Below are 24,578 nucleotides of genomic sequence, written 5' to 3' on the forward strand. Positions count from 1 at the left end.
AGACACATGGCAGCCCGCCTGGAGTTTGCCGAAAGGCACCTGAAGGACTCTCAGACCATGAGAAAGAAAATTCTCTGGTCTGATGAGACAAAGATTGAACTCTTTGGGGTGAATGCCAGGCGTCACGTTTGGAGGAAACCAGGCACCGCTCATCACCAGGCCAATACCATCCCTACAGTGAAGCATGGTGGTGGTAGCATCATGCTGTGGGGATGTTTTGTAGCAGCAGGGACTGGGAGACTAGTCAGGATAAAGGGAAAGATGACTGCAGCAATGTACAGAGACATCCTGGATGAAAACCTGCTCCAGAGCGCTCTTGACCTCAGACTGGGGTGACGGTTCATCTTTCAGCAGGACAACGACCCTAAGCACACAGCCAAGATATCAGAGGAGTGGCTTCAGGACAACTCTGTGAATGTCCTTGAGTGGCCCAGCCAGTGCCCAGACTTGAATCCGATTGAACATCTCTGGAGAGATCTTAAAATGGCTGTGCACCGACGCTTCCCATCCAACCTGATGGAGCTTGAGAGGTGCTGCAAAGAGGAATGTGCCAAACTGGCCAAGGATAGGTGTGCCAAGCTTGTGGCATCATATTCAACAAGACTTGAGGCTGGAATTGCTGCCAGAGGGGCATCGACAAAGTATTGAGCAAAGGCTGTGAATACTTACGTACATGGGATTTCTCAGTTTTTTTATTTTTAATAAATTTGCAAAAACCTCAAGTAAACTTTTTTCACGTTGTCATTATGGGGTGTTGTGTGTAGAATTCTGAGGAAAAAAATGAATTTAATCCATTTTGGAATAAGGCTGTAACATAACAAAATGTGGAAAGAGTGATGCGCTGTGAATACTTTCTGGATGCGCTGTAAATCTTGATGCCCCCACAGTCTCCTGGGCTCTTTACAGTGCACGAACAGGAAGGGGGGGGCTAATGGCCCTCACTGGGGGGTTTCTCAGTGCTGCGGGGAGAGAAGGAGAAGAGAATGTCAGAGACAGCGCCCCCTCTCGCCCCGGTGGGCTATCACATACCACGATCGAGTCCGTGACGGTGTGACCCCGTACTACGAAAACAAATGAACCCAATGACAAGTTTTTTTTCTTAGGGACAAAACTGCCATGAAGTCCTTTGATTAAATTTTTTTCTGAGCCTCCCATTATCTTTTTCTTAATGTTATTTCTTCTGGTTTTTGGGTTTTGAAACATTTCCTAATGGCTTTTGTTTGGAAAGGTGTTAATAATTATTTTGCCTCATTTCTGAAGCCATCTTGTTTTCTCATGGGCGTCGCCATTTTGGAGTGTTCTGATTGGGTGTTACCAAGGTAACAGACCAGACAGGTGGAGTTCTCAAGGTCTTTGATGTAATGGGATAAACGGTCAGCACTGCCGTCTCATCTTCGTCTAAGGCTGTGCATAAACTCCCAAAAACTTCACAGTAAAAGCTCAGCTGGTACGGAACTTTAGATTTCTCTCCTGCTTTTGTTGTACATTTGTAGTTTCCACACACTAAAGGTGAATTCTTTAAAACCCCTCCACAGATTTTAGAATAATCGACTATACATTTGGACTTCTTTAATTAAATGGGATGACCCGGTTGGTGTCCCACGTTTCCATTGGTTCAGTGACCTGTCACTCCTACACCCGGCCACACCATATTCTCTATAAGACCATCACTGGTAGGTTAAGTGCCTCTCACACACAAAGTCAGGGTCCGAGATGAATTACTTTGTCTTTACAGTCCAGTGATGAGGCCACGCTAGGCGTTAATAAAAAGCAGCCATCTGTCCATCCAAGTTCAGGATGATGAGCCCATCCTGGAAAGGTACATCCATGACCAGGGCACACTCATGTGAACATTCCTGCTCAATGATTCAATTCTTCTTCTTCTTTTCACACTTCGATATGATATAGCGCCTAAACCTGAGCGGCCACTCATAAGGTGCTCTACAAAGCCCAGTGCAGTGCTTCAATGGCGTCCATACTTCTACAGCAGGAGGAACGACGGATTAAGCGATTCTCTTAGGGTCACCCCAGCTGAACTTTCTGCTTTGAAGTCCAAAATCCTGGCCAGCGTGTCACACTTTGTCATACTGTAATGAGATGAGAGAATGATGCTCTGTGTTTTATAGCGCCTTTCTCAAAGAGGATGATCTCCTGAAGCTCAATAAAGCATGCCACAATGTGACATCTGCCTTCATGCTTCTACGCTCAGACTCGTGTGTGGGAATTGAAAACTGAAACGGACTACATGATATAGCGCCTTTCCTAGAGTGGCACAGTGGTTCAGCATTTGGACTTCTAACCCCGAGGCTGTGGGTTCAAATCCTGCTACTGGCACTGTGTGACCACGAGCGAGTCACTTCACCCGCCTGGGCTCCAGCTGGACCAGAACAAAAGAGACTGAACCAAACTTATCCCTAACCAGAAGTAAGTCAGCTTAGTTAAAGACGTCTGCACCAAATACATCGATAATAATAAAGGTGACTGCACAACACCGCAATGGAGAAGCAAGGTCACTCAGGGGGTCTAATCAGTGGCGTAGCTCGAGTTTGGGGATGGTGCTTCAATTTGCTGCCCTCCAACATATCTGACTATGTTAACCTATCCATCCATCCATTATCCAACCCGCTATATCCTAACTACAGGGTCATGGGGGTCTGCTGGAGCCAATCCCAGCCAACACAGGGCGCAAGGCAGGAAATAAACCCTGGGCAGGGCGCCAGCCCACCGCAGGGCACACGCACACACACACACACACCAAGCACACACTAGGGACAATTTAGAATCGCCAACACACCTAACCTTATAGGAGGGAACCCACGCAGACACGGGGAGAACATGCAAACTCCACGCAGGGAGGACCCGGGAGGCGAACCCAGGTCCCCTAACTCCAACAGACCCCCGTGACCCTGTAGTTAGGATGTAGTGGGTTGGATAATGGATGGATGGATGGATGGATGGATGTTTAGGTTTATTTTTGTTTTTGCCCCATCATTTTCAACTGCTGTGTCTGATGCCGTCACAGGAGGACAGTCTGACAATTATTTTTGAAGCATTGGTGGATAAAAATCAGAGAGAATTTTTTCATTTGTGTTGGACCCCAGCCGGGATGCCTGGAAGGACCGGGAGAGGGACAATACCTCCCCTGGGCCATGAGAGGGCAGCCATCCTGGTCCTGTTGGGGCCCATGGGCACTGCCAGGGGGTGCCCGGAGGATTATGGAGCCTTGGACTGCAACACTTCAGGTTGTGGCAAGAAGACATTCCAGGCAGACCCGGAGTGCTCATGCGGCACTTTCGCCACACCAGGAAGTGTCGTCAGAAGATCACCGGGAAGCACCTGGAGCACATCTGGGGCAGTATATCACTCCATTAGACGAGCCGGAGTTGGGAGGCAGAGGACGGAGTTTACAAGGAGAGGGGCAGAGGCGGCAACAGACTTGAAAGAGAAAGCAAGGGACTGAGTTTGGCTAATTGAGCATTGTGTGGCGCTATATAGGAGGAAAACCATTAAAATGTGTGTGATCTTGGACGTCTGGTGTCTGTCAGTCAACTTCCACACATTCCTGAGTGATATTTATGCCAAACCCTGCTGCTTACACACGAATTGTACTGCTCTTTTTGGCCAATAATGCCGACCCCAAAACATATGTCACCCGGGGCGGACCGCCTCCTCTGCCCGCCCCTAGCTATGCCACTGGGTCCAATCCAGCAAGAGCGGGCCTCATCCTGGTCTTCCTCAGTGTCCCCCTCATCGGCCTGCAGTGCCTGCTTATTCATCAAATCACAGCAAACCGAATGAAATCAATTGATTGTCTATTTATAGCGCCACCATGTAAAGATCACGCTGACACCCGCCTGTGACTTTTAGGACATCAACCCAATTTTTCTAGGAAGTGATTTACAGCCGGTGGCTTTCCTCAAAGCGTTAGACTTCATGCCTGCCCCTAGAATTCCTTCAGTGCAAGGGTCTCAAGTTATACAACTTATGCTGATGAGTGTAGGGCGCTATATCCATCCATCCATCCATTTTCCAACCCGCTGAATCCAAACACAGGGTCATGGGGGTCTGCTGGAGCCAATCCCAGCCAACACAGGGCACAAGTCAGGAACCAATCCCCGGGCAGGGTGCCAACCCACCGCAGGACACACACAAACACGCCCACCAAGCACACACTTGGGCCAATTTAGAATCGCCAATCCACCTAACCTGCATGTCTTTGGACTGTGGGAGGAAACCCACGCAGACACGGGGAGAACATGCAAACTCCACGCAGGGTGGACCCGGGAAGCGAACCCGGGTCTCCTAACTGCGAGGCAGCAGCGCTACCACTGCTCCACCGTGCCACCCAGGGCACTATATACTTTACATTTTCCTGAAAGAGTCAGTAATCAGCTGTTGACAGGATGGCCGCCTTCACTTAATGCACATGTACAATACTGTGATGAAAGGTGCCCGCCATCTGAGTGGCAAACAACAAAGACGCAGGTGCCACTCAAGAAAGCCCACGTGTGCCACAGGGTCAGCAAATAACATAAAGAAAAGGGAATCGTGGGTTGCCATTGTCGTGTGGTTTATCTCTTCGTGTGTTGTAGAGGTGGCATAGTGGTGCAGTGGTTAGGGCAGCTGTCTTACAGCTTCAGAGATGGAACTGTGCAGCAAAACAGTAGCACAGTGGTCAGTGCCCCAAGTCTGTGTGGACGTGCCATGTTCTCCCTGTGTGTCCTCCTACATCCCAGACATATGCCTTCTAAGGTAGGTGGTGAATCCTGTACCAAATGGTACGCAACAGAGACCATGCCAAGCGGGCGGACACAACTGCACTGTAAGCGCTCACACTGAGGTCTGCAGCGGAAGTCGGATATTTACACACTTGGGGTGAATTCTTTGACACTCACTTTAAAACCCCTCCACAGATTTTATACTAACCAGCTATACGTTTGGAATATCGTTTAAGAGATCGGCAATCGGGCAAAAGTCGTTTTTGCCAACAATGTTCACAGACCTCAGAGTATTTCACTTTTTATTGACGATATCACAATTCCTGTGGGTCACAAGTTCACAGACACTTTGTTAAGTGGGCCTTTAAATAGCTTGGAAAATTCCAGAAGATGACATCAAGCCTTTTAGGCAATTAGACAATTAGCTTCAGAAGTCCACTTAGCCTAATTGGAGTCAACGTGTGGATGGATGTTAAGGCCTACCATCAAACTCACATAGCAAAGAAAATCAGCTAAAACCTCAGAAAAAAATCGTGGACCCCCACAAATCTGGTTCATCCTTGAGAACAGTTTCCAAAGACCTGAAGGTTCCACATTCAGCAGTATAAACAATAATGTGCCAATATAAACACCTTGGGGTCACACAGCCGTCATACTGCTCAGTAAGGAGACTGAGAGATGAACGTACTTTGATTCTGGCGATGCCAGAACAACAGTAAAGGACCCTGTGAAGATGCTGGAGGTCACAGGTAGACAAGTATCTGCTGGGTATCCACAGTAGAGCGAGTGCTCTGTCTACATAACCTGAAAGGCTGCTGAGCAAGGAGGAAGCCACTGCTGCAAAGCCACCAGAAAAAAGCCAATGGCACGTGGGGACAAAGATCTCACCTTCTGCAGAAATGTCCTCTGGTCTGATGAATCCAAGATTGAACTGTTTGGCCATAATGACCATCGCTATGTTTGGAGGAAAAGGCGTAAGTCTCGCCAGCCCAAAACACCATCCCAGTCAGTGGCTAAGGGGTGGGGGTCAAGGGGGGGACATTTGGGGACATCCAGGGGGCACCAGATTTCTCTTCTCCATTGCATTTTGGCAAACAGGACGGGGCACGAAATCTTCAGTTGTCCCTGGGCGCTGAAAACCTTAGCTACGCCTCTGATCCCAGTCATCAAACAGTGGGGTGGGAGCATCATGTTATGGGGGGATTTGCTGTGAGAGAGACTGGCGCACTTCACAAAATAGATGGCATCATGAGCAAGGGCAATGATGAAGATGTACTGCAGCAACATCTCAAGAGCTTAGCAAGGAAGGTGAAGCTCAGTCAACAAATGGGTCTTCCGAATGGACAAGGACCCCAAGCAGACCCCCACAGTTGTGGCAAAATGGCTTAAGGACAACAAGGTCACGGTATTGGAGTGGCCATCACTGACCTCAATCCAATTGACAATATAGGGGCAGAACTGAAAAAGCGCGTGCGAGCAAAGAGGCCTACGAACCTGTCCCAGTTACACCAGTTCTGTCTGGAGGAGGAATGGGCCAACATACCAGCAACTTATTGGAAGAAGCTTGTGAAAGGCGATCCTAAACGTTAGGCTCAAGTTAAACCATTTAAAGGCGATGTGACCAAGTGGATGTCAACTTGTGACCCACTGGAATTGAGATACAGTCAAGAAAAAGTGAAATACTCTGAGATCTGTGAACGCTGGTGGAAACAGTTAGGTTAACCCTACACAAAGTCGATGTCTTACACGATACGTCAAATGTATAGTGCGTTAGTATAGAATTTTTGGGGGGCTCATAAGGTGAGTGTTGAAGAATTCACTATTGATGGCTTAGAATTTAACCCATCACAGACTGGTAGCACAACTAGTCCACCTTAATAAAAGGACAAGTGTCTGTCTGCGTGTCCGTCTGCTATGTCTCTGCTTTCCAACAGGTGGCGCATCACAGACATGAGCACTGCTTTTGTGAATCTCATACCCAATGGCATGTAACAGAGACACAGCGCCTTGACGGACAGGCGGCACTGCTAATGTTCAGGCAGGAGGTTTAGATGTATGAAACGCAGGACTTCCAGACTAAAGAACTCTTTCTTTCCCAAGACTCCTAAATAACTGACTGGAGTTTATGACCATCGTTCACCTCATTCTATCGACCTCACACAACTGTATTGGACTTGTCCATCACACACCTACCTGCACAGTTACACTTTATATTTCTATTCTGTTTTTATACTTTCTGCTGCCTCTGTTACTTATTATCTATCTGCTACTTATTATATACAGTGCATCCCTTTTTCCACATTTTGTTATGTTACAGCCTTATTCCAAAATGGATTAAATTTATTTTTTTCCTCAGAATTCTACACACAACACCCAATAATGACAACGTGAAAAAAGTTTACTTGAGGTTTTTGCAAATTTATTAAAGATAAAAAAACTGAGAAATCCCATGTCCATAAGTATTCACAGCCTTTGCTCAATACTTTGTCGATGCACCTTTGGCAGCAATTACAGCCTCAAGTCTTGTTGAATATGATGCCACAAGCTTGGCACACCTCTCCTTGGCCAGTTTGGTCCATTCCTCTTTGCAGCACCTCTCAAGCTCCATCAGGTTGGATGGGAAGCGTCGGTGCACAGCCATTTTAAGATCTCTCCAGAGATGTTCAATCGGATTCAAGTCTGTGCTCTGGCTGGGCCACTCAAGGACATTCACAGAGTTGTCCTGAAGCCACTCCTTTGATATCTTGGCTGTGTGCTTAGAGTCGTTGTCCTGCTGAAAGATGAACCATCGCCCCAGTCTGAGGTCAAGAGCGCTCTGGAGCAGGTTTTCATCCAGGATGTCTCTGTACGTTGCTGCAGTCATCTTTCCCTTTATCCTGACTAGTCTCCCAGTCCCTGCCGCTGAAAAACATCCCCACAGCATGATGCTGCCACCACCATGCTTCACTGTAGGGATGGTATTGGCCTGGTGATGAGCGGTGCCTGGTTTCCTCCAAACATGATGCCTGGCATTCACACCAAAGAGTTCAATCTTTGTCTCATCAGACCAGAGAATTTTCTTTCTCATGGTCTGAGAGTCCTTCAGGTGCCTTTTGGCAAACTCCAGGCGGGCTGCCATGTGCCTTTTACTAAGGAGTGGCTTCTGTCTGGCCACTCTACCATACAGGCCTGATTGGTGGATTGCTGCAGAGATGGTTGTCCTTCTGGAAGGTTCTCCTCTCTCCACAGAGGACCACTGGAGCTCTGACAGTGTGACCATCGGGTTCTTGGTCACCTCCCTGACTAAGGCCCTTCTCCCCCAGTCGCTCAGTTTAGATGGCAGGCCAGCTCTAGGAAGAGTCCTGGTGGTTTCGAACTTCTTCCACTTGTGGATGATGGAGGCCACTGTGCTCATTGGGACCTTCAAAGCAGCAGAAATTTTTCTGTAACCTTCCCCAGATTTGTGCCTCGAGACAATCTTGTCTCGGAGGTCTACAGACAATTCCTTTGACTTCATGCTTGGTTTGTGCTCTGACATGAACTGTCAACTGTGGGACCTTATATAGACAGGTGTGTGCAGTGCAGGATTTACGTATAAGCTACACAAGCTATAGCTTAGGGCCCCCGCCTTCTTGGGGGCCCCCAAAACAAATTGTCCGAGTGAGCAATTGTCATATATACTTAAATATACTACAGCATTATTTGTCCCAATCAGGCCCGGCCTTAGGCATAGGCAAAGTAGGCGACCGCCTAGGGCCCCGGCGTCCGGGGGGCCCCGGATTGACTCCTTGGTCTTATTTTCATGCATTTCACAGAGCTTCCAGGGGGGCTCCGCCCCCCTCAGGGGGCCCCTGGACCCCCCTTTCGCCTAGGGCCCCATAATACCTAAGACCGGGCCTGGGTGTGTGCCTTTCCAAATCATGTCCAGTCAACTGAATTTACCACAGGTGGACTCCAATGAAGCTGCAGAAACATCTCAAGGATGATCAGGGGAAACAGGAGGCACCTGAACTCAATTTGAGCTTCATGGCAAAGGCTGTGAATACTTATGTACATGTGCTTTCTCAGTTTTTATATTTATAATAAATTTGCAAAAACCTCAAGTAAACTTTTTTCACGTTGTCATTATGGGATGTTGTGTGTAGAATTCTGCGGAAAAAAATGAATTTAATCCATTTTGGAATAAGGCTGTAACATAACAAAATGTGGAGAAAGTGATGCGCTGTGAATACTTTCCGGATGCACTGTATGTTCTTAGACGGGCGACACAGCTAGAGACCCTCTCAAGGTGTAACTATAACAGATTACATCTGTGTTCATGTTTAAGACGAAACAACCTGCTTTACACTCCTTCTCCCAACACACAGCACATCAAGAAGCAGAATAAGAGACAAATCCCAGTGTGCTGAGCTCTAATACCCTCCCACCACTGCTAAAGACCCTTCACACAATTAAATGGCAGCCTCGTGTGGACCACCAAATGAGGCAGAATTGAGACCAGCTGTATAAAAGCATGATGAGACATAATAACAGACACGTCACATGGTAGAAGAATATAGAGCTGGACAAGAGGGGGCGCTATACTGTGTATACACTGGCCCTCAGATCCCAGAATCCTTTGCTTCCCGTGTCCGTCTGGGATTGCCCGCTACAAGAAAATGAAAAATGTTGAGGAGCTGACTGAGAGCGGGCAGAGGAGATCAACTCAACCCTCATTTCTCAGGCCCACAAAACTTTCCTCTTCCCACAATGCACCTGTCTCCACTCCTGGACCTCAATGGCCATCGGACCTTTTACTTGATGAAGGCAAACAAGGGCTTGTATGATTTGTGACTGATCTTCAGCCTCTGTGGAATAAAGATTTCCGGGGTCACTTAACTCCTAACTCATCTATTTCGGGGTCCTAAATGCTCAGAGGTGACTTTGTAGCAATCCCCTCTCAGCTTCATGGGCTATGCCAATGCGCCACTCGGGGGAGCACTGAAGTGCCGCCTGTTATCAGAGTCAGATGGTGATCTGGGCAGAAGTAAGCAAAGAGGCTTAATCCACACTGAGGGGTCCCAAAATGGCTGATGTGCCCAGGCCGTCCTCCTCTAGAATTCCAAACCATGGGGGCCTTTAAGGAAAACCACAAGGCAGGATCTGCGTTTCCTTTGATGGCACCAGTTCTGACATTCCGGCAGATCAGCTTGCCGACAGAACGTTTTGTCACATCCCTCCACCTGTTGGCACACTCTGTGCTCAGCTCTGTCGGGTAATTCAGTCCTAAGAAATAACACGACACCGGCTTGGGGGGCCACGCAACAGGAGGGGACAGAAACAGGCGTCTGTGACGTCCACTGAAGCAGGCCGAGCAGTTAAGACGTGAAGGACTTATCAGACGTCAGCTGAATGGAGGCTCATGACACGACGCGAGACGCTCCGAGTTCACCCAGAGAGAGTGGTGTGGGCTGACGCCGAAGTCTTAGCGCTGCATAAACAGCACAACTAGACGGTAATATTTCTCGGTGTTTGTGACGCTTCTTTACACTTTGCTATCAATTAGAGCCCAAAGTGCTGATGCGGTAACGGCTACCAGTGTGCCAGTCTCACAGTTAAAAAGTGGAGGGGTGGTGTGGGCAGGGCCTGAAAATGTACACAGCGACAAGCAAAGACCACCAGCACCTCTGCCCCACACATGATGGGGTAGAGGGGTCTGCTTTGGCAGATAGTCTGAAAACCAGGGTGGGGGCTCAGGCAGGCCTGGGGGGCTAACGTGTGACCTTATAGAACACCATCCAGGTGCCATTGTTTAGGAGCAGAGTAAGATTAAGAGACTTCTGGCAGGTCAAGCAGTGAGGCAGAACATCAGAAACTTATTTTATATATATAGCGCCTTTGTAGGGTGAACCCCATACCATGGTGTTTATCACCAGCACACTTTTAGAAATTAGAAATTCACTTCAGAACAAACTGTAAGTTAGACGGCAATTGAACCTGTGTCCTTTGCTTAATATAGCGCCTTTCCTTGGTGAGCTTCATCCAGTGGTGTTTAATAAGGCACACTTATCTATGAACCGGTGCCTTTAACTTAATATAGCGCCTTTGTACGCTGAACCCCATCCCTTGGTATTTAACAAGGTACACTTATTACAAGTTAGCTGACTCACCTAAGAACAGAAAGTAAATTACAGCCAGCAGTGCCAGTTTGGAGCTCTAGGTGGGGTGGACAGACGTTGCCCCTCGTAGTCCATAGCGGGGTAGTCTGTATAATTAGACTCTACGACCGGTTCTCCCCTCAGTGTCCAAAGCACAAACCCTTTGTGTATATACTGTAGACTTTAAGGAAGTTAACGTGGCTATCCGACTGGGGGTCACAGAGGGCTGCGGCCCACCCAAACATTACTGAGCAGAAGGCAGGAACCAGCCAGAGTTATTTTAGACACCTAACATTACCAAACCTGCCTAATCCCCCCTAAGTGAGCAGTGCCAAGTTTATCCCATCAACAATGGGCTCTTGGCAGGAAAGAATTATGGACAGAATCCAAGACCACTGAGGGTGCACTCTGACACACCCCACAGTGCAAATTTGAAATAACCCATTAATCTAACACATATGACCTTAGTGATGTGGAAGGAAAACCTAAAAAGGAGAACACGCAAACTCTACACAAAAAACATCCACGAGTGGGATTTGAACCCTGCAGCAGCACTAGTCTCTACATCGCTTAATGCTAATCATTTGATGTTTGCCTATTCCAAGGCAGTGCTTATCCACCTTAATAAAAGGACAAGTGTCTGTGTATCTGTGTCTGTCTGTCTGTCTCTGTGTCTCTGTCATTTCAACAGATAGCACATCACAAACATTTGTAGTAATAAACTGCATTGAATTTTTTATTCCAACAGATGGCGCATTACAAACATTTATAGTAATAAAACGCATTGCATTGGTTATTCCAACAGATGGTGCATTGCAAAAATATGTAGGATTAAAATGCATTGCCTTTGTTATTCCAACAGATGCCGCATTGCAAGCATTTGTAGCAATAAAAATGCATTGCATTTGTTATTCCAACAGATGGTGCATTGCAAACGTTTGTAGTGATAAAATGCATTGCATTCCTTATTCCAACAGATAGCACATCACAAAAATTTGAAGTAATAAATCACATTGCATTGGTTATTCCAACAGATGGTGCATAGCAAAATTATGTAGGATTAAAGTGCATTGCATCTGTTATTCCAACAGATGTCGCATTGCAAACATTTGTAGTAATAAAACAGATTGCATTTGTTATTCCAGCAGATGATGCACTGCAAACATTTGTAGTGATAAAATGCATTGCATTTGTTATTCCAACAGATGGTGCATTGCAAACATTTGTAGTAATAAAATGCATTGCATTCCTTATTCCAACAGATAGCACATTACAAACATTTGAAGTAATAAATCGCATTGCATTAGTTATTCCAACAGATGGTGCATAGCAAAATTATTTAGGATTAAAATGCATTGCATTTGTTATTTCAGCAGATGATGCATTGCAAACATTTGTAGTGATAAAATGCATTGCATTTGTTATTCCAACAGATGGTGCATTTGTTATTTCAACAGATGGTGCATTGCAAACATTTGAAGTAATAAAATGCATTGCATTCCTTATTCCAACAGATGGCACATTACAAACATTTGAAGTAATAAATCACATTGCATTGGTTATTCCAGCAGATGATGCACTGCAAACATTTGTAGCAATAAAATGCATTGCATTCCTCATTCCAACAGAAGGCATATCTCAAACACTTGTAGTGATAAAATGCATTACATTCCTCATTTCAACAGATGGCACATCACAAATATTAACAGTGCTTTTACAAATTCCTCACCAATTGGCATATAACAGAGGCATGTGCTTTTTTGTCAATCCAACAGATGATGCATCACAAACATTTGAAGTAATACATTTTATTACTACAAATGTTTGTGATGCGCCATCTGTTGAAATGAAAAATGCAATTCATTTTATTTCTACATGCATTACAAAATACATTTACAATACAATTATTCAGTCTTGATTAATTAGATTTCAACCTGTCTTTGATGTGTAGCACAGCTAGTGCCATTATAAAATAACCATTCATTCATGAAATAAAAATATAATCACTTAAACCCTCTCCGTGTGAACTGCTATTTAGTTAGTGGCATTGCTGACTCTTTAATTGTCACAGTGTGAGCGGGCTGCTCTGATGTCCTGGCACTCCCTCAAGGTTGGATTTGAATTAAGTGTGTTTGGTATTTCAAAGAAGGATGGATGGATGGTTAGTGGTTTTATTAAAACTGGGAGAGCCCAGTGGCGCAGGAGTTAGTGCTGCTGCCCGGTGATGCTGGCTGCGAGTCCTACACTTGGTGTTATCTGTGTGGCTTCTCCATCCTCCCTCATCTTTGAAGACAAGTGCTCTGGGTGTGGAGAAGCAACCTGAACTGGCTCAAATGTGGGTGCAGGGTTCAACCTGAGTGGGCACTACAGTGGACTGGCCTTGAGCCACATGCTGCCAGGCTTGACTTTGCTGATGATGCTGTGATCATCAATGGAGGCTCTGATGGGGGCTCGTAAGAGACTGAGCCTTGAGGAGTCTGAGGGTCTGGGCTTGTGAGGGTCCTGATAAAAACCAACATTGTGTCTGTCTGTGGAGAGAGCGTCGACCTCGTTGAGAGGTTTATGACATTCATGTTTCTGGTGACTCTTCGTATAACATGAGAGACCATGGGGAGTCATGAGGTTACTGGAAAGGGGTGTGTGGCGCTCCTGATATTTCTGCAAAAGGACGAAGGTCCAAGTCTTTAGAGTCCTGGTGCTCCCTGTTTGTGAGACATGGACGCTATCCAGTGACCTGAGATGAAGACTGGACTCCTTGTGTCTCTTCAGAGAATCCTTTGGTACCACTGGTGTGACTTTGTGTTGCTCATGGAGTCCCAAATGAGGCACATGACCTGCACTGTGAGGGAGCGTCAGTTACGGCACTACGGCCATGTGGCACGATTCCCAGAGGGTGATCCAGCTCTTTGCTGAGGACCCGAGTGGCTGGACTATGCCAAGGGGACACCCATGTAACACCTGCTTGTGGCAGATAGATGGTCATTTGCAGAGGCTGGCACTGGACTGTGTGTCTGCCTGGGGAGTTGCCAACCGGGATACTGAGCTGTTTCGTCATGTGGTGGGTACGCTGCACCAGTGCATGCTCCCCAACCTGACGTGACCAGCACAAAGTAAACAATGCTTGGCACGTTCGCATTCTCATTAAATTAACATGGAAGGCCACCAAGTAGATCAAGTAAGTGGGGTCGCCTTCAAGGTGATGATTTATTCACAGCCACCACGCCTCAGACCCTGTCCCCTGCCATCCCTAAAACCTTAAACCCATTTCATGTGAGCACAAGGCTGGCATGAGAGCTGTAATCTGCCAGGCCAGGAGTTCACAGGATTAAGATCTAAGTGCCACAACACTTGCAATTCATATGAGCTGAACCAACAGGGGAAGAACCTTGGTGACTGGCACAGCAATAAGAATGACTGGTGACTGTGTGGCAGAGCTTCAGAAAACTGAGGTTGAATGCCAGCCTGATCGTTCCCTATGTTTGTGTGTTTCCCTATCACATGCCAGCTATGTGCAGATTAGGTTGATTGGCAACTCCGAATTTAGTCTCATGTGGGTGTGAATGTACAGTATGGGGAAGTCCCACAATGCTATGGCATCCCATCCTAGATTGGTTCATGCCTTGCACCCTTGGCACCCCTTAACCTAACTGGGCAGGTTTAAAAATGGATGAATGAATGGTCACTAGACTTCAATGACAGCAACAGGGCACCATGAATCCAACCCAGATGAATGTGCATCGCAAAAGTGTCCAGAGGGTAAAGTGAATGGCATCTCCTATGCTTGCTAGGGCAGGCTCCATCTTCCCTGCAACCCTGCCGTGGATAATCGGTGGCACATGCCCATGTGCTTGGGGAGCAACCTAAGGGCGTAGATAAGTGTGATGTACCGCCGAGACATGATGGGGGGGCACTGTCTAATAACACCCTATCTCTCTTCTCCTTCTCCCTCAGCAGAAAGGAAGATTGACATCACTGCCACTCGGACGTCACTCCCGGGGTCAGACCACCTGGGCCCACCTCTTCCTGCCGGAATTCTTCATAAAGGGGACCAACGCCATCTTAGAGCCAGAACGTCTTGAGAGTTTATAACATATTAATTGCGTTTACTTTTTACGCCTTTTGCGTACCTTCATATACTGTATATGGGGGATTGCCTTCGGGTGCCCCAGACCCTTCATCTTGTGCCTTTTTGTCTCTTTATATCGGGTTAAGACAATGGATGGATGGCACATCACAGTTTCCAGCCAACACACACAAGAACTAGCAGAGCCAGCCTTGGAATATTCACTGGAAAAGTGTCTACGACAAGAGCAATACGACAAAAGTGGGCATAGTGGGGTGAGGGTTTCAAAGCCAGTGTTGGTTCCTGCCTCGATCTGAAGCTGAAATTGGCATTTGCTTATTAAACTGATGCCTTTATCAGATGGCATTACTTCACAGGCAGCGGAAATGGCTTATTGATGGTCACGTGGTGTCAGCAGTGGGATTGGCACTCACTACCTCAAGGGTTTGAAGTCCACCATCTTTCTCACTACACCACACTGCCTGCCCTGGGTATAAATGAGCAATATATATTTACAGTGGGTATAGAAAAGAACACCCCCCCCCCACACACTTTGAAATATTCCCAGTTTTTTTTGCTTTACCGCCTTAAATGAAAACACACAAACCAGTATGTCTCCCCAGCTTTACTTACTCAACGCAATCTCTAACATCCAAGTTCAAGATTTCACAACTACAGTTCAGAAAAATTATAAAGAATCAAAAACAAGACCTACTGAGATTAATAAAGGACCACCCCCCCCCCCCAATGTCAATATTTTGTTGACCCCCCCTATTGCTTTAATGACAGCCTTGAGTCTGTTGGGATTCTTCTCTATCCGCTTTACACACCTAGATTGAGCCCACTGAATATTTGCCCCCCATTCTGGTGAGTGTTGGTGGTCTGCTATCTTCAGATCTTTCCACAGATTTTCAATGGGATTTAGGTCTGGGCTCTGACTGGCCACACCAGGACATCCACTTTTTCTCCTTCAGCCACTGTGTGGTCCATTTTGCTGTGTGCTTCGGCATGTTGCCGTGTTGAAAGGTGAACATTCTGCCCCTCTTCAACTTTCTGGCAGAGGGTAGAAGGTCGTCCTCAAGTATTTTGCCCCATCCATTTCTCCTTCTACCCTAACAAGAGCCCCAAACCCCCCCCCCCCCCCCCAACAAGATGCTGCCACCACCTCCGTGCTTTACTGTAGGTATGGTGTGTTGTGGATGGTGAGCTGCATTGTTGTACCATTTGGTATTGATGCCAGATAGTTTGATTTTGGTCTCATCTGACCAGAAGACCTTTCCCTACTTGGCATCCGAATCTTCAAGCTGCATTCTGGCAAAGCTCAAACGAGTCTTAATGTGGCCTTTCTTGAGAAGTGCGACCCTACCTGAACAAGCCACAAGTTGTGGAGCGCTTGTGAAATTGTTGTCACATGCACACCATTAATGACCACTCTGTGTCATCAAATCCTGTAACTCTTTCAAAGTGGCCATTGCACTCTTGGTAGCCTCTCTTACCAGTGTCCTCTTTGCTCTTCCATCCAGTTTGGAGGATCCAGGGAGGGTCCTAGTAGTACCAAACACTCACCTCTTCTTTATGATGGACTTTACTGAGCTCATTGGGATTGACAAAGCCTTTGAGATGTTTGTGTCTTCCATCTCCTGCCTTATGTCTGTGCACAACTCTGTCCCTGAGATCTTTTGAAAGTGGCTTACCACCCACAGTCAGTTGTCTGCTGTCAGTTGCACTACCAAGCAAGGGAATGAATGGACCAGGAACAGCTTCACTAATCACACGGATTACAATTCATCACAGCCAGTAACCAGGGTCTGCAGTGGAAATGGTGGGCACTTATACCTGATGGAGTTTGGGGGGGGGGGGGTCCTTTATTAATCTCTGGATTTCTTGTTTTTGATTTTTTAAAATTCTTCTGAACTGTAGCTGTGATATTTTTCACTTGGATGTTAGAGATTGCATTAAGTAAGTAAAGCTGGGAAAAAATATTAGTTTGTGTGTTTTCATTTGAGGCTGTAAAGCAAAAAAAATGGGAATATTTCAAAGGGGGGGATTCTTTTCTATACCCACTGTGTGTATATATTATATATATAAAATCCAAAGTCTGTCTGTATGTCCGATTTTCACAACAGAACTACTTCATGAATTTTCTAGAATTTTCTTGAACATTCCGGTTGATTCTGCGACTTGCAGCGGGCCGAGTGGAGGGGGAAGCGGGACCCTCCTCACTCTTCACGGCAAGTACAGTATCAAAGTTCACTTGTGGTACCGACTTATTTGTGTGAATCCAAGAGAGACATGCAGCGGGCCGAGTGGAGGGGGAGGTGGGACGTGTACCTTACCTCCGCTTTGCTAGCGAATAAGAGAACTACATCACGGATTTAGATCTTTTTTTTTTTCTAGAATTTTCTTGAACATTCCGGTTGATTCTGTGACTTCTTTCATTGCGCCAAGTATCATAGTTCACTTGCAGTACCGACTTATTTACATGAATCTGAGAGACACGCAGCGGGCCGAGTGGAGGGGGAAGCGGGACCCTCCTCACTCACGCGCCAGCCTCTGAGCATGTACCTTACCTTTGCTTAGCTAGTGAATGAGAGAATTACTTCACGGATTTAGACTGGGTATTTTCTAGAATTTGCTTGCAAGTTCCGGTTGATTCTGTGACTTCTCTCATCACGCTATGTATAATAGTTCACTTGCAGTACCGGCTCATTTGCGCGAATCCAAGAGAGACGCTGCGGGCCGAGGGGAGGGGGAGGTGGGACGTGTACCTTACCTCCACTTTGCTAGCGAATGAGAGAACTACATCACGGATTTAGATCTTTTTTTTTTTTTTTTTCTAGAATTTTCTTGAACATTCCGGTTGATTCTGTGACTTCTCTCATCACACCAAGTACAGTATCATAGTTCACTTGTGGTACCAATTTATTTATGCGAATCCGAGAGAGACATGCAGTGGGCCGAGTGGAGGGGGAAGCGAGACCCTCCTCACTCACGCGCCAGCCTCTGAGCGTGTACCTTACCTCCACTTTGCCAGCGAATGAGAGAACTACGTCATGGATTTAGATCGTTTTTGTTTTTTTTTTCTAGAATTTTCTTGAACATTCCGGTTGATTCTGTGACTTCTCTCATCGCTCCAAGTATCAAAGTTCACTTGCGGTACCGACTTATTTACGTGAATCCGAGAGAGACATGCAGCGGGCCGAGTGGAGGGGGAAGCGGGACCCTCCTCACTCACGCGCCAGCCTCTGAACGTGTAAATTACCTTTGCTTAGCCAGTGAATGAGAGAATTACTTCACGGATTTAGACTGGGTATTTTCTAGAATTTGCTTGCACGTTCCGGTTGATTCTGTGACTTCTCTCATCACGCTATGTATAATAGTTCACTTGCAGTACCGGCTCATTTGCGCGAATCCAAGAGAGACGCTGCGGGCCGAGGGGAGGGGGAGGTGGGACGTGTACCTTACCTCCACTTTGCTAGCGAATGAGAGAACTACGTCATGGATTTAGATTGTTTTTTTTTTTTTTTCTAGAATTTTCTTGAACATTCCGGTTGATTCTGTGACTTCTCTCATCGCTCCAAGTATCAAAGTTCACTTGTGGTACCGACTTATTTACGTGAATCCGAGAGAGACATGCAGTGGGCCGAATGGAGGGGACCCTCCTCACTCACGCGCCAGTCTAGCTAGTGAATGAGAGAATTACTTCACGGATTTAGACTGGGTATTTTCTAGAATTTTCTTGCACATTCCGGTTGATTCTGTGACTTCTCTCGTCGTGCTAGGTATAAGAGTTCGCTTGTGGTACCGATATATTTCACGCTAATCCGAGAGAGACGCTGCGGGTCGGGCGGGACCCTCCTCACTGTCCTGTTTCATTTCTACGCGGGGGGTGACTAGTACAGTATATTTATTTTTATTATCTATTGTTACAGATGTCTTTATCCAGTATGACATACAATGCAAGTTATAATACATTTAAATACAAATAACAGTTATAAATAATAGCAACATCCAGAAAAAGGAAGATGAATGGCTAGAGAAACACCAAGGCCTGACAGAGGACATAGAAGACAAAAGCCAAAGTGGTCCGAGTGCAGCAAAAGAAGCAGCTAAGATACTGCGCAGACCCCTCAAACCCCCCAAAACCACTGGCAGAGGACCTGAAAAATAAGGAAGGAAAAGCAACAACGAAAAACAAGGCCAGCCAAGCATGGCTGAGAATAAAATGTACATAATGTATAAATTACCAGTAAACCAGTATGTGTATACACACGCACTGGGCCAAGGACTAGGACCACCCGTCCACCCATGCAACGATCTGATCAGACAATCGTGCAGCAGCAGCTCAGGGTCGGCGTGTGGCGTAGTTTGTGTGAAAGGTGTTTTCAAAACGTTTCATTGAACACTTGGACCACTTTGGGCAGGGGTGTCGAACTCCGGTCCTGGTGGGCCGCAGTGGCTGCAGGTTTTCTTTCTAACCATCTTCTTCATTGGTGACCAGTTTTGGCTGCTAATTAACTTCTTTTGCCTTTGATTTAATTCACTTAACTTGACTCAGACCCCTTAGTTGTTTATTTTTATTTTCCTTAATTAGCAGATAAACAACAAGGAGACGCAAAACAAGAGCAGCTCACCGGTGCCCATCATGCAATATCTGAAAATAAAGAAAGGTGGAGGCCTCAGTAAGGCTGATCTCTCAGGACACCAAAACATTTTGACGGTGGTTTTAGAAATAATCAGGAGTGCTCTCCCCTCGACTTTCTCGTTTACCGAGATATGGGGATGGATATTTGAGGAGTAAACCGCAAGACAATGATTATGATCCATCCATCCATCCATTACCCAACCTGCTATATCCTAACACAGGGTCACGGGGGTCTGCTGGAGCCAATCCCAGCCAACACAGGGCACAAGGCAGGGAACAAATCCCTGGGCAGGGCGCCAACCCACCACAGGGCACACACACACACCAAGCACACACTAGGGACAATTTAGAATCACCAACACACCTAACCTGCACCTAACCTTAGGAGGAAACCCACGCAGACACGGGGAGAACATGCAAACTCCACGCAGGGAGGACCCAGGTCTCCTTACTGCGAGGCAGCAGCGCTACCACTGCGCCACCATGCCACCCACACATTAAAGAACCATCAACAACAAATCTAATCAAATTAATAATATATTGAACAATTATTATAAAAGTCAAGGTGAACAAATCAGACTCTGTAGCTGCATTGATAAAAGGTAAAGTACCACTTCGAGTTAGCGGAGAGAACCCAAAAGTCGACGGAAATCTACGATTTGTACCGAATACTTGTATGCAAAATTTGTTTGACCAAAGTGAAAGCGAACTTGAGTTATCGTGTTTACACACACACGCACGCACAGACACACACACAGACACACACACGCATGCACAGACACACATAGACACACACACATATTTTTTTCCATTAAAGCCCGGTTCTGGGGACCCTGTAGATTTTAATGCAGGGTAGGTCTACAGCACCTCCTTATCACTGTACAATACTTACTTTCGTGGGGACTCAAATTTTTGGTCCCCACGTTCACTGACGTTCCCATCTTATTGGCGTGTATCCTGTCAAAAGTCCTAAGTTTAATAGAATTACAAGAACACACAGACACACACACACGGACATCATTCCAAAAATGGTATATTCAGACTCATGGAAGTCTAAAACATTGAGATTCATCAAAACATCGAAATGGAATTTTTGGACGATACTTTGCATACGAGAAAATAAAAAGAGAAAATCAACAGATCTGGAATTGTCTGCTGTGGCAGAATGAGAGCAGCAACAAGCCATGGAATTAAATAACGAGTTTAATTAACAGCAAGAATCGGCTTCTCGTTAAGAGACTGGTTGGAGTTTGAAGCCCCAGTTTAGCTGGTGGTCAGTCGGCTCGTTTCACGTCTCATTTCTGTTTGGCTGCCATTTAATGAAGAAACAAATCAATTCAGAGGACTGAATCCTTAAAAACAGGGCCATTAAAATGAAGGGACAAGGAGTTCATTAGCAGTGAAAACTGGTCACTGATTAGGAGAAGGGTGAGAATGAAAACCTGCAGCCACTGCGGCCCACCAGGCCCGGAGTTGGACTTGGGGATTAAAAGCTCCTGCAGATGCGGGTCAGCAGTTTCACTTCACTTCACGCTCACAGCAAACACTCCGATGCACTGATAATGCATCGCTGCACCAACCACACGATGAACCACCGACGTCAAGCCCTTCAAAACCCCAGAATGGGGAAAAAACTGCGAATGGGCCCGTGACCTGAGTGTTGGTGCCAGACAGGCTGGTCTGAGTACTTGAGTGACGGCTGAGCTTGGGGTGTGGGGGGGGGGTTTGCCAAATCTTACTGATAATGACGTGAAAAATGAAAAAGAACTCAGCAGGTGGCAGTTCTGTGGAGAGAAACACCTAGTAGATGACAGCGGCAAGACGGGTACGAGCTGACAGGACGGCTCTGAGGACCACTTTGTACACCTCAGAATGCACAACACATCAAACTCTGAGGCAGATGGGCTACAACAGCACAAGACCACGATGGGGTTCATTCCTGTCCGCCAATAACAGAAAGCTGAGACTGCAGTGGGCACAGAATCGCCAAAACTGGGCAGCTGAAGACTGGAGGAATGTGAACTGCTCTGACGGCTCTCAGTTTCTACTGAGACACATAAGGGGTAGGAAGCCAAACCCCCTTAACCCCACTCTTAGCCACAGCGTAAGAACGAAACACGAGGTACGTGTTGAGGAAGACACAAATGACGTTTCGTGGAACATCACTGAGGTGTCATTTAAAGGACGCTTAACATCATCACTCTGCAGCTGGTGTGGAGTGGATAGGCGTATAGAATGAAGGCTCAGTCAGCAAGCAGCACGACCATACAGCACTCGGCCATCCTAATGAGTCCAAACTGGAGCGTTCAGAACTTGGTGAACATCGAGCCAGTCGGGGAATGTCAGCTCATGTTGATTAGATAGATAGATAGATAGATAGATAGATAGATAGATAGATAGATAGATAGATAGATAGATAGATAGATAGATAGATATGAAAGGCACTATATCATAGATAGATAGATAGATAGATAGATAGATAGATAGATAGATAGATAGATAGATAGATAGATAGATAGATAGATAGATAGATAGATATGAAAGGCACTATATAATAGATACTCAATACATAGATAGATAAGGCACTATATAATAGATAGATACATAGATAGATAGATAGATAGATAGATAGATAGATAGATAGATAGATATGAAAGGCACTATATCATAGATACTCAATAGATAGATATGAAAGGCACTATATAATAGATTCTCTATAGATAGATCCTGCTGAGGTCTGAGCACTACCTATGTGGAGTGTGCATGTTCTCCCGGTCCTTGCCTGGCTTATACCCGGTGTCCGCCTACACCTCAAACTCCATTAACCCCATAAGAGTGAAGGTGGGCACATGTACAACTATCACAAGAAACACAAGTCATCTGAAACACAAGAGGAGGCCATTCAGCCCCTCATAGCTAATAGCTAATAGCTCAGCCGTCCCAATATCTCACCCAGATTCTTCTTAAAGGTTCTCAAGGTTTCTGATTCCTCTGTGATAAGTGGCCGTCCTCTCCACAGCCGGTCTACCACAGGGTGCCTGGGGCTGCTGTGAATAGTTCGGACACCCTGAGACCCCCAGCATTGCATAAAGCAGGTTCAGGAAAACCCTTTGCTGGGTGTTATTTCATTATCATCTCACCATTGTTGAAAAATGTGTCATCTGTGTGATTCCTAACAATATCCAACCTAAGGAGAAGACTCAGTCAGTCAGCATCATGTCCTGAACAGGGTCGTGGGGGGTCTGCTGGAGCCTATCCCAGCTAGCAGAGAGTACAAGGTGGGGAACAAACCCTGGACGGGACGCCAGTCCATGGCAGAGAATAAGAGTACCATGTAATAATAAAACGGACTGCCCACCCTTTCGCTTACAGGGCTCCTAAATAACTGGGTGCAACCATCTCTCTTGCAAACGTTTCTCTGACCCAGCAGGACTCCAAAGTCCACTTCAAGCCTGTGCAAAACAGATCCGATTATCTCATTACTAAGCAACGACATTGCCCCTATAAGACTTTCCCTGTAATTAGAATGCCAAGAGCAGTTAGGCTGAACTCCTTATGAATCCAAACTGCAGCGTTTAGAACTTGGTGCATATCGAGCCAGTGGGGGATTCTCAACTCCATTTGTATGTGGCTCGTGTTGCTCGTTCGGCTTAGGTGGATGCGGTGGAGCTCCAGCGGCTCCATGTGCATTTTTAAAAAGAAAAACGCCACGGAAGGCAAAGATTCTTGGAAGCGACACGTTAGCGCGTAGCGATTTTGAAATTGTGTCGCGGTGACTGACAGGTTCCAGCTGTGCACGCGGGGTCGTTGTCCTAACATCTAGGAGATGCTGCCGCTGCCACTAGCGCCGCTGCCACTGCTGCTGCTAGGCTTACGCGTGAAAGAAAGCGAGCTGCGCTTCTGCCCGAGCTCTGAATCTGCTCCATGCGCCTGGCCCTCGTAGGATCGGGCGATGTCCTTGAGCACGCTGGACATGCCCACCCCATGCCACCTTCTGGAGTCCCGCTACTCAGACGAGAACAATGCTCAGAGGCAAAATGTCAATCAGCGATGCACACGTGACGGCCTGCGCTCGGCTCAAACTTTACAGGAGGAGAGCTATCGTTCCCACGAGAGGAGGCCGTTCACCCGCACGAAGAAGAACCTGAATCGGGAAAGTTTACGTGTGCCTTCTCCGCTGAGGTGACACGAAATAGGATGGCAGATCCTGTCCGCCAACTCCATCCCCACCTCCCGATCGCGCAGCCCGCACTCCTCACATCCCAATGGAGCGGAGATGCTCTACGTTATTACACACACACATACATACACACACCGAGGATGGTGTGGGCTGGCAGTTAGCAGCTCACCTACCTTGGGGGTCGGAACGATGCCACAAGACACCGGCCACCGGCGCGTGCTGGGCAGCAAGCCGATAGCTCGCTCAACCGATCGCGATAAGGCTCAGAAGCAAAGCTCTCGTGCTGTCATTCCCACACGCACATCCACTGTGCAAAACCAAACACCCCCTCCACACACATACACACACGCGTCCCACCGTGAGTCTACGAGGACAAAACGAAGACTAAAGGTCTGACCTATTCAGCGAGAGCCGCTCCGTCAGGCGCAGAGTGTCCCTTGAAAAGCCGCACCGGCTCACCCCCTTCTGTCTCCTCTTTGAATGGAAATTGACACATTGTGTTTCACTGCAGCAGCGGCGTCGGCGGGAGTGCGCGTTCGGGAGTGCGCGCGATCGACCACGCGCCCGCACAGCTACTCGCACGGCACACTGTGCTGTCCTTCTGACACGCTCAGTGCGGATACAGGTCGCTCCAGGAGAGAGAGAGAGAGAGAGAGAGAGAGAGAGAGAGAGAGAGAAGCGCGAAGCGGAGGCAACCCACCGCCTCGCGGACAAGAAGGCAGTCGGGCAGGCAGCGCGCAGGTTTGTTCTCTCCAACGCAGACAGATACGATTTTTCTCATTCACACGTCGGCACTCACCTCTGCATCAGTGATGGAAAACCTTGAAAATAAGGGGTACAAATTGCATACGAGGAA

The 24,578-nt window shown here is 46.9% G+C and overlaps 1 protein-coding gene across 3 annotated transcripts in view; it reads right to left on the minus strand.

Annotated features, from left to right (window-relative positions):
- The window catches only part of tmem229b (transmembrane protein 229B), a 62,172-nt gene extending 37,843 nt beyond the window's left edge, over positions 1-24,329 (minus strand). Inside the window, exon 1 of one of the 3 annotated variants that reach the window (XM_051919786.1) lies at positions 24,120-24,329. The gene's annotated coding sequence lies outside the window, so the exon portion shown is untranslated. Of the gene's footprint in view, positions 1-23,895; positions 24,029-24,119 lie in introns of those variants that run through there. The other 2 variants (XM_051919784.1, XM_051919787.1) reach the window with 2 other exon arrangements.
- Positions 24,330-24,578: the final 249 nt, after the last annotated feature.

Source organism: Erpetoichthys calabaricus, chromosome 16 (assembly GCF_900747795.2).
Source record: "Erpetoichthys calabaricus chromosome 16, fErpCal1.3, whole genome shotgun sequence".
In the NCBI taxonomy this organism is placed as follows: Eukaryota; Metazoa; Chordata; class Cladistia; order Polypteriformes; family Polypteridae; genus Erpetoichthys; species Erpetoichthys calabaricus.